The sequence below is a fragment of the Columba livia genome, chromosome 3 (assembly GCF_036013475.1).
Source record: "Columba livia isolate bColLiv1 breed racing homer chromosome 3, bColLiv1.pat.W.v2, whole genome shotgun sequence".
NCBI lineage: Eukaryota > Metazoa > Chordata > Aves > Columbiformes > Columbidae > Columba > Columba livia.
The window spans coordinates 115,904,820-115,924,945 of record NC_088604.1 but is presented as its reverse complement, the minus strand read 5'-3'; the positions used below and the strand labels follow the sequence as shown (position 1 = coordinate 115,924,945).

The following is a 20,126-nucleotide window of genomic DNA, read 5'->3' as shown; positions in this document are numbered from 1 at the left end:
CCAGCAGGTGATTATACTTGACCAGGCTGAATTGATTTGCTTTGTGTTCAGTTGAGCTGAACTGACATACAAGTGACATCTCGTAAGTTTATGGCACCTGTCACTCATCTCAAATAAATGACCTTTTCAGAGATAGAGAATTAATTTTCTGAAATGCTTCTGATATGAAAGGAAACTACCTTATCTACGTTAGCTTAGGAAATGCAGAATTTTTTCCCTCGATTAGAAAGCTCAAGGAATGCATAAATGATATTTAATACTTATCAGATATTGAATCTTTGAAAATGTGAATGGTTTCATGAGTCCTGAAGACAGCCTATCCTCATGATTGTGATTTGTGAGATACTTTTATTCTTCCTTATCTTTGATACTGAGTTGCCTGCTACTTCCTGAAAGGGCTCTCTGATTCATATCAGCTTGCAAAAATGTTAAAAAGCAGACTTGTAGCTGTGATGTAGCTAAACATCCCTTTTATCAGCGTCAGCCTCCAGCTGGGAAGGTGACAAGGTGACGCTCCCTTTAGTGGCAATCGGCTCCACTCCTTTTCCACCCAAGTGCAGTCAGAGTTCGCTCTTAGTTTAAAGATGGTTATTGCAAGAGTCAATCATCTGCCAATCATTTCACTTAGCTTAATTGCATGCACCCAGGTAATTTCTATGCTTCTCATTTAGTGAATACTTTAAAAAGTTATCCTGTAAGGTTCCAGGGCGTTAGCTGCTCTGGAGGATGTCAATCTATCGTTGCTCTGCACGCGGTGGATGCTTCGTGTTGTAACCTTCCACTAATAAGAAAATCAATATTTTAAATCCCATCCTGTTATGGTCTTCAAATTCACTCTGTTTAGATGAACATTTTTTCATCTCCTCTGGAACTAAAAGCAAGGGGAGAAATCTTACTGGTTCTGTAAATGGATTTTGATCTTGAAGGATGTGACTTATAGGACAACACATCTTGCCTCCTGTGTTTAATGCTGAAAAAAAGATACACACAATATCCTGTTTGGTATTGAAGTGACACAAGCAGCAAGGACAGACAGTCACAAAGCCTTGTCCCATCTTCTCAGTGTCAGAAGCTGACAGGGAAGGAGACGGTCCCTTTGGACTTTAAGAAACAATGTGTTTTTCTGCTGCCACGCAGTTTCATTTCTGCGTGGAAGAAATCAATAGTGAGGAAGAAGAGTGGAAACTCTCTGGGTGGATTTCATAAGCATTGATTCATGCAGCTTGTTTTATCGTGGCAGTCTAGAGAAAGAGCTTAGTTGTTCCTGTTTGCTCTTGATGCCAGAGCCTTCCAGACAGTGGATCACAGTCCCACTGCGAGGAGTGTTGCAGAATTATGTACTGCCCTCCCATTTTCTGCCACCTTCCTCCTCGTGCCACTGTTACGGTCCACGTGGAGTGAGGGAACTCTGTGGGCTGATAGAGTAATATTCTGGCGCCGCAAGGATTGCCATCATTTTTTTTCTCCATTATGGAAAAATTGAAGGATGGAAAATAAAAAAGGCAAATCTGGAATGTGTTGTTTCCCTGGTGGGAGGAAAGAGCTAGATCAGGGTGCGGGACACAAAGCTCAGGAAAGTGCATCACACCTTCTGCTTCACAACACAGCTGTTCTCGGAAGGTATCGCTGTTCCATCCTCTCCCGACCCAGCTGTGTGAATTGTGGTACCTGATACAAGCCTCTCTGCTGTCCGAGACTCCAGAGAAGGTTAAAAGCTTTGCTAGCAAAGGGCAGTGCTGCCAGGTCACCGTCCATCCCTCGCTTGTTCCTGTTCCCCAACCAGAACAAGTTTTTTCCAGACACTGACAGAGAGTGTCAGTAGTTTAAATAGGTTTTGCTGGTGAATCTGCTCCTGTTGCTGCTCAGATCCTGTCCCTCGGCTCACAGCATGTCCCTTGGGACACCTGGGCTGGATTTTGCTGTGGTGTATCTTTCCTGAAGTGGTGTGGGCAGAGGGATATGACCCTCTCTTGAGCATGGTTTGAATGACGAGAGATGGGTCCCCTCCTCTGTCGCAGTTTGTTTGCAAAGGGGAGATGACAATACTCCACTTTTCCCTTTATTCAAATGCTTTTGGCATTTCTGAGCGTGATTTTGAAAATCCTCGTGGTACAGTTCATGAAAATATAACTTGTGTGTAATGGAAAACACAATGTTAATGCATTATTAAGAACAATGTAATATATTGACTACTCTGTAAGTCTCCAAGCTTATGTCTTCCTCCAGAGATAGCTCTTGATGCTATAAGCTATATAATTAATGACCTATTGTCATATATTAAGTCAACCATCTATTTTAAGATTAGCTGAAATTTTCTCAAGGGAGAAATTAAAATAATGTTTCAAAGAAATCACCTTTCAGCTGTCCCCAACTTTTAAATTGATATTTAATACAAAATAAGCTTGGCTACATGATTTAAGCTTTTTGGGGAGGGAGGCCTGGAAAAGTGTTTCGGGCAAAAACCTTTGAGTGAGTCCCGTATTACCCAGAAGTGCCATCGTAGCTGTACAGGCTCACCAGTACCAACAGTGCAGAGAAGACACGGCCCTGGGACAATTCTTTCTATCAGCTTTAGGCTTCCCAATTGTGAGTGTGAACTAGATAATAACTGGGAGGAAACAAATTTAGTAGTGATTTCTATGAAGCCAGTAGTCCCTGCTTCAGTGCCCGTTTAACTTAGCACAGTGGGGAGCCTGAAAATATAGACAGTAAAATTCTCCTTTCATAATGGATGAATTAATTTAGCCAGCCTAGTTAATTCAAATGCAAATTATGTGTTGAAAGTGTCCATTATTTATTGCTTCATATAAGACTGTTTTTCTGCTTCTCTCCTTAATTTCTGAAGTGCAGCAGAGAAGTGCTGAGCTACCAAACGCTCTCTTAGACACCAGCCAATTTTTGTATGCTTTCAAATGATGTTTGATTTTTTTTATTCTCCAGTTTAAACCTGATTTGGGGATTGTGTATTTGCTTTAACTTGTTTGTGGTTTCCAGCTGTGGAACGTTTCCACTGCCAAGTGGTTCATTTCCAAGCGGGCGGTTAAACGCCAGCAGGAGGAACACCTCATCCCAGCTAGATGACCCATTGCACGCTGTATTTTCCTCCAGGTCAGGCTGGAAAGCAACTGTGTGGTCCTGCTCTGTGTGTGTGTTTGCACACGTACTCGTACATACACATACACACACACAGGAGTTCTCTTGGATATCTTCTTCTGGGCAATAGTATGCAGTGTTCTTCCACCTCATCAATTAATTTCACAACATGGGAACCTTTTGCTGCTGCATTTTGAGAAAGGATGACCACCACCTGAGGTTTTCTAGCTTCATAGAAGCATGATATCCTTTCCTGGAGGTGCAGAACTCACTGGGTATCTGCCAGTGCCAGAGTGACCCTCAGCCTCTCATTCCCCAGGCAGTGTCCATGCAAGACCATCCAGAGTAATAAACATCTTATTTGAGAAAAGCATCAGAAAATGAAGGAAAGGACAGAACAAAAGAATGGAATATACAAGGAAAGTTGTCTTATTGTGCTATTTCTAGGGCTTTATTTTGTTATCTCTTTTTGCATCTTTGGGAATAATACACCATAATAACTGAAGAAAGGGCAGCTCTTTTACCAGTGTCCCTCCAGAGCGGAGGTTTCCATTTGTGTCGTAGGAAGGTGGCATCATTTGAACAGTCAGCTGGTTGTTCAGGGGGAATCCACTGCAGACCTCTAACAAAAAATGCTGGAGGAGTCCCACCAAACGTAGATGGCAGCCAAGTAGGAAATCAGGCTGTAATTTTGTAGAGTAGATGATGATTGAGGTGTTTTGTGTTTAACAGTAAGGAAATTCCTGTTCTATTCACACTGCAATCATAGTTTTCCATGTATAAGGGGAAAAATGCTGTGCAATTTTTCACCTGGTCAGTCAGGTGAAGCAGAATGGCCAGACGTTCTTGCAAGGACTGCCGAATTATTTCTTTTCATGTGAAGAACATTTTTTACTAGACATGGCTTTCCGTTCACTATTTCCCTTCAACATTACCCAAAATCTATGCTTGAAATGGTTAAGCAAAGCACTACAATCCCTTCCATCACACAGGTATATAAATGATTCTTCATTTAAGGTCCCAAATCAGATATGTTCCCCCAGCACTGGTGTTGGTGAACTGCTGTTTCTGTTTTGCTGGCAAGCATTAGGAAAGCATTCAGTCACAAACACGTGGCTGGGAGAGCAGGATGTGAAAGGAAGAAAGACTGAGAACTTTGTTTTGAGCTCTTCAGGTACTTTCCAAATGTCTTGGATATTGTAGGCTCGTGGAATTTAATTGCAAAAACACCCTTGATGGTAATGGGAAATTGTTATATTCCCTAGTGTTAATTTCCTTAGCCATTTCTTAAACTGATTGATAACTGTATCCCTACAATGCACATAAAGAAACATCCCAAATGTTCAGTCTGTTTTCTCTATTCCAAACTTTCTTGCTCATAAAATATTAAAAAACCCTTTACCTTTCTTAGGTTTTAGTACAGACCTAAGTTTTCTAATTTAGGCTTTCTACTGTTAACAGCAGCCTTGCAGAAGCACTACAGGTCCTTAAAAATTTAATAACTTTAATCTATATCAGTGTAGCTTAGTGCATTGTTTGCAGAAATGCATCATCTGTTGCTTGCAGCTTGAGCCCAGCTGGGGAGGCAGGAGGACGGCTGCTGTCGTTCAGCCATCTGAAGGCTCGTCTGTGCATGGGCGTACTTAGCAAGAGATATCCCAAAATCGTTTCCTCTGCAGACATCTCTTAGTTCAGGGCACGGCAAAGAAGCAACTGCTCTATCTGTTTCAATTTGAGCCAAGTTCAAAGGTGCTCTCATTCCAAAATAAATATCTTAATTTAGGTGGAATAGCTGCTGTGATTTAAATTTATATGCTACCTCAAACTGAATTAATGTTCAAGTGTAGACAAGATTTAAGCACTTGGAGGCTGACTTTTAATTAGTACAGCTGACAGCAGCACCACAGAGCTGGTTTATCTTAATGATAGAAGCTAAACTTCATTAAGTTTTCTGAGCAGCATAAGAAAATGTAAATAAGACAGAGCCCCTTAAAGAGCTTGTGACTACTCCTGTCATTTTTATTACTGATGTGATTTTTGGTCATAATCCCATCAACTTCGCCTTGTTATTGTGTGTGTCGGCTGCGTTTCCAAGTTGGCACCGTACCCTGTTATTTGAGTGGTACAGCGGTGCCGCTCTGCAAGGATGGCAGAAGGTGACGCTGCTGTTGGGGACGATGTGCAGCCGTGGCCCCGAGCAATCCTGCCGGGCTTTGCACCACATCTGTGCACGATAGTGCAGGCAGAGGAGAATTTTGCTTTCTCGCTTTCTTTGATGCAGACCACGCTGTGCAGCCACACACCGAGAAGCAGAACAGCTGCAGCTGGCCTGGCCCCATCCCACAGAAGACATGTATTTCTGAAAGATAAGCACGTTACCTTGGAGGATTTGTGTTATGTTAACATGCCATCTTCCCTCAGCTAGGAAAATGAGAAAAATAAGCTTGTCTCTGCCTGCAAATGGCAACGTGGTCTCGGCTGTCTTTGTTTTCTGTGTTAATCAGCAACTGGGAGCTGGTTTATTCAGCAGCCTGGAAACCAGTGTGCCTGTGGCGACCCAGGGAAGTCCAAGGTTGCAGAGCGCTCGCAGTTACAGCAAAAGCAGAACATCACCCCAGCCCAGGGATTAACGCTGCTGGCAACTTTCTGCAGCTCAGAGACACAGCTTTTCTCTTTAATTCCTTATCCGAATCTGGACGACGACTTATTTCTGTTCAGCTGGTAGGCAACAGTTGTTGGGTTAAAAAAGCCATCAAGAAATATAGTCTTTTTCTTTTTTTTTTTTTTTTATTTTTTTAATTTAGTTAGAAGCAACAGATTCTTACTGACATTTCCGCACCTCCCCTGTATTCCTTTTCACTCTCAGGACTGCTGTCAAAGCCAGCATCAAACTTCTGGAGCTGGCCCAGCTCCAGGGAATTGCAGGGCCAGAAGACAAATCTGGTTTGGGGATGAGGCGGAGAGAGATGTAGGGAAAATAAAATCAGTCTGTTATTAAAAAAAATATATATATAAGTAGAAGGGGATAATGTGTTTATGTTTAACAATGATTTTATTACAGATGCGATGTACAGTGACAGTATGTTAAATTTCCTAGTCAACAGGGGACAATACAGAACAATTTGTGGGAAAAGAAAACAGATGCAATTCTGTCTGCAGCTTCACACATCTGCTCTGCAAGCCAGCGCTGCTCCTATAATTCTCTAGGAGGGATCCAATAAAAATGATATAAAATTTTATTGCATTAGTGGCACTAGTTATTAGAGTGAGGAGCCAGAAAACTTACCCAGGGGCTGAACATCTCCTGTCTTTTAGTGCAGAGTAAATGATGAGGCTGTTGCTGGTAACAGCAATGCTACCGTGAGGGAAAGGCAGAAATCATTTCGGAGCACTTAGCATGTTGGAGTGGGTGGCTCAAAATCAGAGTGGCAAAGCTAATAAGAGAGCAATAGGCAAAGGTGTATCAAGAAGGATGGAAATTATAAGTTGAGATGGTATTTAAAATTAAAAAAAAAAAAAAAAAGAAAAAGCCTAAGGTTGTAGAACAAATCTGCGTGATGTATCTTCCCCGGCCCTGTTGTTTGATGCTGTCAGTTGTAATTTTCTATCTAGAAGACTTTTCATTTTGATTTTTAAAGGCTGTAGCTTGGGAAATAAAGCAAAGCGAGATGAGGTAAAATAAATAACATCAGCTTTCATTCTGTGTCAGAACATCTACAAAAGGATTGAAATGCAGTCCAGCTGCTCTCCCTTAAATTCAAAACTTAGTCTCTTTTGGATTAAATCCCTTTCGCAGACAGGCTCTGTGCAGGACCCTTGCAGTCGTTGTTCCCGGGTGAGCCATAGTGGGAATTGAGATGTTTCCCAGTACAACAAGGATGCTGGGCCTGACCGGTTGTTTCTATTTCATCATGAGCTGTAACCTCGGATTATTTCTACAGTGTGCTATCTACAGATGGTAGTCCAGCCCAAACAGGGAAAAAAAGATTTCTTTTTCAGCAGAAATGTAAGGTGGCAATCCTTCCCTTAATGTGAGAGAGCCAGCACTTCAGAGAGGCAGTTGTCAAAGAGCAACTGTAGCGCGTGGGGACCGAGAGGTGAATGCTCAATGGCGTTAGCAATTCACAGGGATAAGCAAGAGACAGACAGAAATATACTTTATTTCTACAAAAAAATTTTCTTGTGCTTGTGTAACTTACAAAGCCCCTGACTTGAGACCAGGTTTATAAAGCCATTTCCTCAGAGAACAGCTGCTCTATACTTCCCAGGGTCTGACAGCTAAAACTGTGAGAGCTCTGAAAGTCCATGTTGCCCTTTAAAGCCTTGGTCTTCCCGCTGCAGCCCCTGAGGTGAGGGCGTCCATCTTGGTCCAGCTCCTGGAGCACCAAGCAGACCCTCGGCTGCCTCTCTTCAGCATGGCCATGTCCTCAGCTTGGGAGGACGGGTTTTGACAGTTCTCTGAGGTACTTTGTTGCCTGCTGTCGAGTCTGGGGAGTGGAAATGGGGACAGAAGAGGGAGGGAAAGGGGATGCTGCCATGCCAGGGGTGAGGAGGGCTTGCTGTGAAGGGCTGACAGAAAATGGCCGCCACCCCTTCCCCTCACATCACCTCACGTTACCTTGCCCTCTCCAGAGCCTTCACCGCTTGTTTTGGGTCATATCCTCGTACACTAAAGCAGCAGGTTTTGCTATTTTGAGTGCTATGGCTTTTGTTAGTGTTTAATAACTAAATCGCAAGGTGATGGCAGCTGCTTTTACTGAGGCATTTGGTATGGCAGCCTTGGGAGTGACTAGCATTATTCCCTCTCTCCTGCTTGCCCTAGGTGTTTACAAAGCTGAAGTGCTCCATAAAACCTTTTTGGGCAGCCTAAGCACAGCCCTTAACTGTGTCTTTGAATATGTTATTTTTATTAGCAGAGTCCTTTATCTGCAGAAAACAAAGTTCAAAGTGCTGACTGAGCAACCCCTCTCACCTCAGTAAGGACACTGCAGTAAGAACAACACGTTTTCCTCTCTGGTCACGTATCCTTCATGAAATGTAAATAAATACTAGGCTATGAAGCATGTGCTTTTGCAGAATATGGTGTTAGTTAGGAATTGAAAGTGTCTTGCAAGGTAAAACAATAGGCAACTTTTTTTTTTTTTTCCTCTAGCAATAAAATGCTGCATTTAATGGCATCAGGTTTGTTAAAGCAGTGTGAATGCGTATTAGAGACAGTCAAACCAGTTTACCTTATGTTTAAACTAACTGAGCTTATTGGATGGTGATAAACAGATTTAGATACTAGAAATCCTAAAAAACTAGAATCTATTTTACCGTGGAAGATTATTGCATTTGAAAAAAACGCACGCTAAAACATGACTAACATTAAACTTAAATCCAAAACCAAATTAAAAAAAATCATCAGACAGGGATGTCCAGTACTACCTTTCAAGATTTTAACCTGAAGTGAACTAATTTAATGTTTTCCAAATAAAAATTAATTTCTATTTGCAGAACCTCACTGAAACATTTTATCCTGGCTTGTGTGACTGACTTGTTGCAGTGACCTGTGGGAAGTGTAGTTCCTGCCTGCAGACTGTTCTGCAGACATTTGCATGTTAGTGCTATAATGGTACTAATATTTTGACTCTTTCTTACAAACCAGATCTTGCAGTACCACTTTACTTAACCTGAGGCAAAATATTTTGATCTCACTTCCTAAATGAAACCCAAATATATTCAAAAGAGCACAGCTTTTCATTCAAACTCTTTTCCAGCATAAACATATTTCAGTGGAACGCTCCTGAACCATTTCAACTTCTAGCACAATCTTTTACAACCTCACTTGCTAGATAAGACCAAACCTTTCTGTGTGTTTTTTTTCTGAATAAACAAACCATTAGTTAGAGCTGTAATGCAGAAAGTAAACCTTTCAGCATTGATCCTTTACTGGCCAGTTAGAAAATGTTTGAGGAAATGTTTTGCCAGGTAAACACATTATTGATTATTTTAGAATAAAATGAGCCAAGAGGATAACTAGACAAATAAAATGGGTCAATATTTAAGAACAGTTTTATGATTTTGTAGAGCCGCACAGCAAAAAGCCAATGGCAATGAGATTGCAGTGGCAAATATCCTTAAGAAATGTGGTGCTTCTGATGCTGTTGTGACCCATTCCCTTATCTTCTCAGTATATTACTTAATAAAGACAGATAAACTGTTGGCAAGGCCCCTGGAAACCAGCTGGCTTGACAGACTACCTGAAGAAACATGAAATTACATGAGAATGTCAAAGTAAGGAGACAAATTTCTTACTGCTTACTGTTTTGAGCCTTAAAACAGCAAAAATTTGGGCCATTGGAATCTTAAATTTGTAAACTTTGCGGCTTAACGTTTCAGACATCTCATGTGTTAGCAACGCGGTGACCTGAGACTGGGGTTTGCTCTGTTCTGACAAAGGGTCTGTTTGCTAATTGCTGAGGATGATCCAACGGGAGCATTTGGATGCCCTCAGCACACCAGGGTACGCAGCCTATCCGGAAATCTGGAATAGATTTTCAGAAGGCTACGGATTCAGATAATGGGCCTAATTTTCAGCTAGCATAAACTTCTGTAATCGTACTTAAGTGAGAATAACTGACTCCACAGATTTGTATGAGATGATGATGGTTTATTCTCACTTTGTGTTAGAAATTAAGCTGAAAAAAATGGGTTAATAATTCTGAACAGGCCTTTTTTCCCCTTCAACTGCCATTTATTCATTCCTGGCTGAGCAATTGTTTTCCTTGATTAAAGGACTGCAGAGGGTGTCAGAACAAAATGCACTTTTTGCATATTTGCTTTACCCATGATGCTGAAATCACTCTTGTGTCAGTTTTCTGACATTTTTCATGGTTCAAAGCCCCACCCCTATAAATACTTGAAAGGAGCATCTTGCAGAAATCCTGTTAGCAGAAAGCAATTTAATGAACAAGCCTGTTTTGGAAACCATGAAGAGCTATCATCCATAAGAATAATCCTGAATATACTGTCTGAGAGCCTGAAGCCCAGAATGTTCTTTGTGGACTTGTAGGTAATTGCCACAGTGAAGAACATGCATAGATTAAATTAAAGGTATGATTTTTTTATTTATTTTTTTTAATTCAAATTTATTAAATCCCACACTTGCTTCACTTATTGTCAGCATAAGGCTTCAGGCATCCTTGTAATGTAATAACCAATGGAATTATATACACAGCGTTGTTCTGTGGCAGGTGACAGCACAGCTTTGCATTAATATCAGGCCATTATTAATAACGCTAATATATTCACTTGTAGAGACGGTGCATCTTACAAAAGGTTTATTATTTTTGAATTGTGTTGAACTGTGTAGTCTGCACTTCATTGACAGCTGGCCATCGCTTTGTCTCCTGCAAAACCAAAAATCTTACAGCTGCATTAAGTTCAACTCTTTTCTCTACTTGGTTTCTGAACCATGGCTGGCACCACAGGACAGATTAATAACCAGGGGATTAACAGCAAATACGTTTTGCGTGTGTGCTGCAGACGATATGGCTGATCTTGAGGAGATGACAAAATAAACTCATTTATGCTTCAAGAGTAGCAAAATAGCCTCATGGATCAGCAAAACTTTGCATCCTATTTCATAGAATCATGCTATAATCAGTAAGCATGTGAAATTATGCTATCTATAATATAAGGTCACATTGCAGGAGCCTGGTGGTTTATGTGAAGCACAAATCACTGCCCTGGTAAAACAGCTTTGCAAAGAGAGACCATAAAAGTCACCCAAACTGAGAAGCAGTGGAGAAAGCTGTGCTTTTAAATATAGAGTCGCTCATATCACAAGCCAGCTGGCTGAAAATAAATAGTTTACAATTTTAAATCAGTTGTTAATATTTTTAGGTGATATTTTTCTTTGTATCATGTAGTCACTATGAGACAGAGAGAATATTTATGCACTAATGTTTCACACCAAGTATTCTAAGGAAAAGGAGAGTTTTCAAAAGCAGCAGCCTGACCCAAGCTAAGACAACTCACCATCACAACCCTTTGTAGGAGCTTTTGAAAAATCAGAGCCAAAGGGTTTGGTTTTGTTTTGCTCTGAGCACAAGCAGCAGCATGGACCTGTTGGGGTGTCTAGGAGGCGTTTCCTGAGCACATTAGAATCTTAGAAGTGGCCGTGGTGGCTGCCCGGTTCTGGTCCCAGAGTGTCCTGCCCTGTTAAGGGATGCACCTTCTGGTCACCTTGTGTGACTTGGGGTCAGCCCCAGGCCATCTGCGCCCCAGAACTGATCCAGTCAGTGCACTTATGTACCTCTGTGGTTCTCAGTGTCCACAGGATGGGCACTGATACAGGAAACCAGAGAGACAGACGGGCATTTTGGGTAGCACACTGCAGAATGTGACACAAGTAGTAAGGCTGGTGCTTCTGGGGAACGTGTGGTTTAGAGACAGGACATTTAGTCCTACAAACTATTTGCCAAATGTTTCTTATAAATCCCCTAGCTAAAATCATGAGATCTGTCAAAGTTCCCTGGGATTTATAGCAGCCTAATAGCCATAATAAATTACTGTATTAGCACAGAGAGAACATGCATGCAGTGATTAATAGATTTTTCTCAAAGTCATAGATAAAAATGAACAGCAGAGGAAAGGAAAACCTTCCTGTTAACTCTGTGGGAGCTCCTGTATTAATTGGCACATAATCAGGTACAGCTGCTAATAATCATGCAGCTCTTTAAACCAATACACACAGCACTGCCAATACAGCCTTAAGAGCCAGAGATTAGAGAATATGCACATATTCTTTGAAATTCAGGTGGCTGGATAAAAGTCTTATAAGCTTACGGATCACTGATCCTGGGTTCTGCTTATGTCAAGAGGTAACAATGTGGGGTTTCCTCATGTTGGAAACCATCTCTTCTCCTGCTTGCAGGTCACTGAATAATATCTCTCAGAAGATACTTCTTTTCCTTGTCCTGTATCTTGATAATACCAGTGTTCAGAGCACCCACTCTTCTTGATGGGACATTCTGCAGATTCTTTGTGGGCTCTCCTCTTACTGGATATTGTTGTCCTCTGGAAAAACTGCGTATCTCAGCTTGCAAGAGCCACCATTGGGTCACACAACACCAGGCAAGTTCAAATAAGAAAGTAAACATAAGAAAGCAAATGGATTGTGTAGCAACAAAGGATTTTGCTCATGATTACAAATTTGTAAGCGGTTACAGATCAAAGTCAAGGGGCCAATTCCCCTTCCATAGGGCTGGCTTTCTGAGTAGGCTGTCATGCTGGGGTTTCCATTGTTGCTATTGAATGCAAACAAAGCTTCAAAGCCCTCTCCCAAGGACCCCTCTGTTTCTTAGGGTCTCTTGACCTCCTGCAGTCTTGGTGTGGCTGTTCTGTGTTCACATAAGCACTAACGAGGTAGCTTTAATGTGAAGCAGAACAGCCCTGCTTTGTGCAGAGAGCCACTGGAGTGCTGAGCTTTTCCTGTTCTGTTCTGAACTGCATTCGGAAGTGTTTATGCAATGTTTTGTTAATCCCATAAGTCCGCTTGTGCAACATTTATGTCTTTTGGCTTCATGGCACTTCTACAGTGGCCATGCAAGCCATTTTGCTACCTGCTAGTCATTTTAGCTGTGACAGTTTTCATGTGTCTTTACAAAGCTAATCAGCAGCTGCACGTGTTTCTTTCCTCCAAAATACCATTCTCTATCTTGGCCTAGGTGTTCCTTTTATGAATATTCATAAATTTAGTGTGAGAGATGTACTCTCTTATTTGAGGTGCTTCCTTTTATTTATGTCTGTAGTGTGCTGACTTTATGATCTTCCCCCCAAAAAGGGAAAGGATAAATGAGTAAATATACACACTTGTATAAAAGCTAATGCTGGGTGTTGCCTGGCGACTAATAGCTGTCAGAGCCAAATTAGCCCAGCTGCTCTGGAGACACAGGTGATTAGCAAACAGGGACCTCAGAAACAGGAAAAAACATGAAGGGGTGATTAACTGGGTTTACAAGAGAAGGAAAAGGTGAAACAGTAAGATGTGGGCTAAAGTCCATGAGGTAATCTTTGTCAGTTTTATTTGTTGCTGCTTTTTTTGCCCTGATGATGGTAGACTTTATTTACTTTTTTTTAAAACACTCTCATTTTCTTATTGGCTGATCCTATGGTTTGCTTTTTCAGATGGACGTGTGGATGCAGGTTTTGTAATTTTGTTCCAAATGTGTTATTTTCTTGAGTAGAGCTTGCCCTATTTTGTGCACTTCAAAGGCACAAGCACACTACAGCGCGTGCAAAGTGCGAATCAAAAGTGGTATTGAGGCAGGTCTTGCAGAACACTGTGCTGCTCTTGTTTGTCAACCATGGCTGTTGTTTTGTGATTCTTTACAAGCTCATTCAGAGCAAACAGGTACTGGACAAATCCCTACAGCTTGAAAAATATGGGTGGATGATCTTTTGAGGTCCCTTCCAATCCCTAACATTCTGTGATTCCGTGTTCCTGCTTTTACCAAAAGTGATGGGTACACTTGATTCTGTTTTTTAATATCCTGAATATGCAATTTCCTTTATAAAATATGCAGCATTTTCTTATCTGTCTGCATAATGACTCTACAGACTTTTTTATTTTTTTCCCAAAGAAGAAAACAGGAGAGAAGCTTTTTATTGGAAGGAAAAATAAATATGAGGAAAAGAATACAAATCTGGTACAATGGAAATAGAGTGTAAGAGTGTTATTGAAAACTCCTAAGAAAGGAGCCTGTGTGGGAAACTGTCCTGAATTTGTGATTGCACTTTAAACTCTTCCTCAACAGTTCCTTGTATTTTGTAAAGTGGTTTTGCCTAGGTTGTATTTTAAGCTTGTAGAATTTATGCTTATTTTTCAGTTTTGAAAAGTGCTATGCTAAAGAAATATGAACTACCAAAAATAGGGCACAAATAAACTCTGGGATACTGCTGGTGATTTATAGTAAAGCCAAGCACTGGGCTATTTTGGATATATCCTTTGTGTATGTCCCTCCTTACTTAGTGTGTAGTCAGCATTAAAAATAACCTTCCTCTATGTATGAAGAAGTAATCAATACACAGCCAGGCTACCTGCCAAGGAGGTGGGGGTTTGTTTGTTTGTTTTAAAGATCAAAACCTAATAATATTATTCCTTCATGGTTTTTATTTTTAAAAAGTTTATTCTGTGTTGTTTGAAATAAAATACGAATCCCTAAATCTTGCTTCTCTCTGCCATTTTAGAACTAGCAAGGACTTAAAGCCTGACTGCTTTGGAGGTTTTGGGATACTTCTGAAGATGTACACTGGGAGCTGTCATGCCTTTACTGAAGGTGAGAACAGTCACTGTGCTTTCTTTGGGCTGGAGTGAGAACCAGTGAGCTTTAGCTGACACTAAGAGTTTTCCCTGAGTCCATGATTTGTGTGCAGTCAAGTTCTACTGTATGAAAAAGGGCTGTAATTCCTCAAAAGATGAGATTTGGTGCCATCCTGAAGAAAATAGACCTTTTTACCTCTTTGAACTGAAAGAGCAGTTTTGAAAGTACGTTAATATTACTGTGATGAAATACACTGCAATTGATGTAGGACTATTTGAGCTAAGAATGAAAGGGTTTTTTTTCCAATAACTTAATATACTTCTGCTTGCTAAAGGTATGTGCTTTGGTTAAGATATAGACAATCTTATGAAGAGATGAGCAGCTTGGTGCATTTAAGACCTTCATAATTCATATCTCTCAGGAATACGCTCAGAAATAGAAAGCATACTGAAGACAGTTAATTCCAGCCCTGTCATAGGATCTTGGGATAGCAGTATTGAACATTAAAGTAATAGATAAGAAATAAACCCCAAATGTCACTGGATGCCACTGAAATAGATGTTTTTCTTCAGCATGTTTTTCCTGTCAGATGTTATAACAAGTTCCCTATTGGAATGTATGTGTCTGTGGGTTGGACCCTTGGGTAACTCTGACAGGTGTTTCTGGTATCTTCAGGTTCTGGGACTTCAATAAGTTGAGGCTTTATTTTTCTAGTGGAAAAATGTGTGAATTATAATAATTTGCGTTAATTGTACATAATTGCCCTACCTCATTTGGAAATGTAGAAGCGTAGCTGTTGTGCTGCTTGATGGACAGCTTGGCTGTTTCAAACTGTCCTTATGCCTGCAAGGGAAGATTTGATGTGTAAGACCAGAGATTTTATCTGACTGATCCTGCAGGATGGTTATTATTTTCCTTTGATTTTAAGTCTCATTACCTTTTTCCTGCAATGCCTTTCCATTCAAAATGAACCTTGAAATGAGTTCATGTTCTATATGCACTTCTCTGTAAACCATGAAAAAGGAACCTTTCTGGCTGCTCTGTCCTCATCTTGCTACCCAGAAACTGTATTTCTGATTAAGTTTGAATCATTGCAAGAGAGAGAGATAAATTGTACCTTTTTTATTCCTGTGCATGAAAACCTCAGTATAAATCTACCTGGGGAGGTAAGGGGGAGAACAAAGTCTTGTCTCCACTGCTGCAGGTGCTGGCTGTGAGGAAGATGAGTTTAGCTGTTGCTTGCCATCCTAGAGCCTTTTCCTTGCCGATGCTCTTCTACTAAGTCAAACTGGGGTCATGCAGAGACACATGAGAGCGTGGGGAGCTTGGGAGGTGTCACATGGATACCTGATACTGGACTCAGAGCTCTGAGGTGATGAAAACCAGAACTAAATATCTAAAAATGTGTGACCTCATTCTGGCAATGAGATTGTGAAGTGAGAAAAATGCTACATGTCGCATATTGAAAGCAAAACTCTGCAGCTTCAGCCTGGAAATGATGAAATGATGGTGATAAATGTACGGCTCATGAGGTAGCCCAAATAGAAAGCCTGCAAGCTGAAATTATAGACTGCTGGTCAGCCACCAATGACATATAAAATAAGCGTGTATGGTTTTATAAGAGCTTCTGGAAGATGTGCTGAACTGAGAGATGTTCTTGATGATAGGAAAATGGCAAAGCAACTTTCTTCTCTTTGCTTCTGCTTTCTTCTGCTTGTCTCAGTTCCACCTCATCTAACACTTCCCTTTCGTTAATCACTTGGACTGCACTGTTTTCCTAGCACCCTACCAACCCATAAGTCTCTCTCTCTTCCCACCTGCTTCCTTAAAGATTAGTTTCATGTTATGATCCACCAAAGTAACCCACCTAACACCTAGCTGCAGAGATTGCAGTAGCAGTTTCACATCGCCAACAAAATCCCATCAAAGCCAGAAATTGTTTTCTATATGTGAGTGGCAAGGCAATTACTGAGCTGAGTGACATGGGCAGAGCAGTGCATTTACACCAGAAGCTATTGCTATGGCAGAAACTTCTGGCAGGAAAGCACTGACTGACTGACATCCTTTGGCTTATTATTATGGGCCTTGTGTAAATGAAGTAGAAGCAATGACTGTTACTGCATTTCTAATCAACAGTGTTATGCCAGTAATTAGGTTTCAACTGACTTGCATCTCCTTTCTAGGCATTAATTGGAGGAAGATATGCAGATTGCTGGTTAATAATAGAACAGTTATAGTTCTATAATCACTTTCTTCATGTTCATCAATTTGTTTGATTGCTTGTGTGGCAAACATTTGATCCTGCATGTGTCTATTTAGCCATCAGACTTGTTTTATAAACCACATTGTTTATCAAGTTAGTGACATCTTAAAGTGCTGCACCATACAGAGCCTAATAGCAGCAAATGTAGAACTTTATTTTGCAAAATAGACAGAGCGAGGCCTTTCAAAGAAAGCTCCAGATTGTCCAAACCACATATTGATGTCAGAGATGGGAACAGTGTGAGCTGTGTGCTGAACCTATTTTAAACTCCCACTCATGATTTCCAAATGCAGCACTCTGTCAGGGAGCAGGCACAGAGAATTTTGGGAACTATAATGCTCATGTAAAACCTAGTTTGGCAAAAGTGTTAATAATTATTTTATGACCTGTTTATGGTGGTGCAACTAAAACTGCATCCTAATGAACAGGTGCAATTAGATTATGGCTAACTGCAGGACATATGTATAGTATTTACTGCCCAAAGAGGTCAAAAAGTTTGCAGAGGTATTTTCATTGTTTTGTACAGGGTGATGTAGGGCTCTGAGAGGGGAGGAAATACCCATGTATTGCACAGTGGCAGATGTGTGCTTTGTCTAGTGACCCATGTGGTTTATTGGTCACAAGGCTAAGTGTGAGTGAGTTTTCTCGGAATTTTCAGTAGGTGTTGCTTACATGATATTGCCTCTGCATTAGTGCAGTTTTTGGTCTGTTCCACTCATTTGCAGCTGTCTGGAATATACCATCTGGCCCTATATAATAAACAAATTGTCGAGTCAGTTATTGAACTGGGAACCAAACATCCATCCCCTATGCCTGGGCTTTGGTCAGTGTATCAGCCCTTCCTAGATGCAGTCCTGTCCTCAGGATTTCTCCAAAGGGCATTCTACTCCCTCTTTTCTAGTAAACCAAAGAGAAAGTATTCAGGCAGAGAGAGAGTCAATCATTCTTTTTATAAAATAAACTGTGTTATTAGGCTTAGCTAAGCTACTTTCTCACACCTCCTGGGGAAAGAGAAAACTGCTTGGGAACAATCATAGTGTAGGAATGTGAACAAGGAATTCAGCAGAAATCCAGATGTACGTTTTATTTATACTGAAGAGAAATACTGTTTCTTATAACAGCTGATTTCAGGCTTATACATGAAGCCTCTGGACAGTTATTTATTCACTAGGTGACCATCACACAGAGGAGTTAACAGGTTTGAAGTTTTGTGCCTTTGTGATTTAGGATTGCTGAGTGCTGCCCTTCTGCCTCCGAAGGTAGCAGGGAAAAAAAAAGGAACCTGCTTAATTCTGTTTTTCTGCTTGTAACATCTTTAGACAAATGACTCTCCATAAACTCGTAGCTTGTTTCTAACCAGTGCCTTGCAATATGGCTTTGAAAAAAACATGAAGTATCTCTGGAGAGAAAACTAGCCTTAGAGTAAAAAGCCTTGATGCTGTGGTGGTGTCTGCTTTCTCCTACTCACAATTTCTTTGACTTTTCCGCAAGTGGCTTAGTTTTATATTTGAATTGCTGCTGGAATTCGCATTATTGAGGAAAATCTGGATAATACCACATTAAACCATGGCTTGGGACTGTCTTCACAGAGGGACCTTTTCTTCGAAGACCAGTCAGTTGCTAGTAGTTCACTGTCAAACTTGCAACTCAATAGTTTTTCAAACGAATCAACTAGCATATCCACAATGAAGCACAAAGCTTCATGTAGATTTAGATAATACTGAATGGTGTTTATAAGGCTTGTTCCACCACCACCATCCCTGTGACCTTTAGACCACAGAGTCTAAATATGTTGTGATGTCTAAAGTAATATCCTCAAAGGTAGGAAAGTACTATTATACTCTCAAAGGTGAAACTTCAGCTTCTTTACGAAGTCAGTTCCCAGTATTGTAGTTGGGAGACCACTGCTTTAGGACAGTTCAGCATGTTTCCTATTGCATATAAAAGGAGCCTTGAAGAATTATAGACCTAGCCGAAGTACGCCTGTTGTTATCTTAAAGAAAAATGAAGATAAATGAGAGCCCCAGCCTCTCAATACCTGAATCATATAGAAAATCTGTAGCCCAAGTCACTGGACTATCTTTCTTCCACTAAATCAAACTGAACTGTGGTTTAAGGAATAATCTTTGTATGTAGTGACATTCCATAAAATGACTATAGAAAATTCAAGGAATCTAGTCTAATGCTGAAAGACAGGAAAATGAGCTGTGTGGTAGTTTTACTGGGTATTGCAGAGCCTGTTAACCTCAGTGAAGACTTGTGTTTTAGGAGAGAAGAAACTGTTAACACTGTCTCTGGCCAGGACTGGAAATTTTCATTATAATGACAGGCACGATACTGAAAGCACCGGGGAGTTAAGGCTCTTATTCATTGCACACACCATTGCAGAGAATTTAAAGTTAAGTAAATAAATAAACTTTGACCAGTAACAGCTGGCTGTAACTTTTTGAGCAACAGGCCTGAGCATCTTCTCTCTATTTCTTCTTCATCCTTGGCTTTAGCTGATAACACACAGTTTATTTGTCATAGAGCCAACTCAGTCTACCATATGGTTAAAATGTTTTTTCCCACTCATCTCTCTGGTGGAAGCACAAGCTGCTTGCGCCATGTTCTGGTAGAGGTAGGAAGCACCCTCAGGAAACGTATGTGCAAAGTCAGAACACACTGTTGATTAAAACACCAATGTTGGCTTCAAAATGTGGGCCTGGATATTGCTGGTGTCTCTAGACCTATACCAGAACACCTCCACTTCACTCCAGATGTAACGTGCTCTATCAATAGTAACTATGTGATTTCTTAAAACCTAATAAAAAGGCTTTATCTTTCCCTTTCTCTCATCTCCAGGCTTTCTACTTTCTTCGTTTTTATCTGGATTACTTTCTTATGCCTCCTGCAAGTTGTTTGGTATCATGTAACTTCCTTGCAGTTCAAAAGGAAGAAGATGGCTAATTCAAATATTGAGACTTTTTCTGTGACCAGATAATATTTTAGCTGAAACAGGAATATGAATAAATCATCTTTATTGTGAAGATCTATTTTAATACTAGTTTTTGAAGAAAATAAGCTTTCTTTTTCTGCTGTGAGCAATACATCAGAACTGGGGTGGACCCTCCCATTTTCCCCAGATCTTTGCCCTCCTTTGCCCTTTGGTGTGCTGAGCTGTGACAGAAATAGATGTGTGAATGTGTGCCAGTTATTACTTTTTCTGAAAGAACATCTTGTTTTGGTGGATAATTGTGGTCTCCTGTTGTGGACCATTAGGCATGTGCATATTTTCCTGTCACACTCCTTAGGTATCCCAGGTATAGTTTTGATAGATGGTGTACTTTGATCCAAACTTTCACTTTCATTGAAATTTTAATTCTGATTTCTACTGGCTGCTGAGCATCCCAGAAGTAAAATTTTCTGACTTCCGTCAATCTAAGTACTGAGCGTTTAGTGGTGTGTAGTACTAGTGCAGA

The 20,126-nt window shown here is 40.6% G+C and overlaps 1 protein-coding gene across 3 annotated transcripts in view; it reads left to right on the top strand.

The window, feature by feature from the left end:
* The window catches only part of SPTLC3 (serine palmitoyltransferase long chain base subunit 3), a 191,115-nt gene that overhangs the window by 29,604 nt on the left and 141,385 nt on the right, over window positions 1-20,126 (top strand). For all 3 annotated transcript variants that reach the window (XM_065059889.1, XM_065059891.1, XM_065059888.1), the window contains one exon: window positions 14,329-14,417. The gene's annotated coding sequence lies outside the window, so the exon portion shown is untranslated. The remainder of the gene's footprint in view (window positions 1-14,328; window positions 14,418-20,126) is intronic.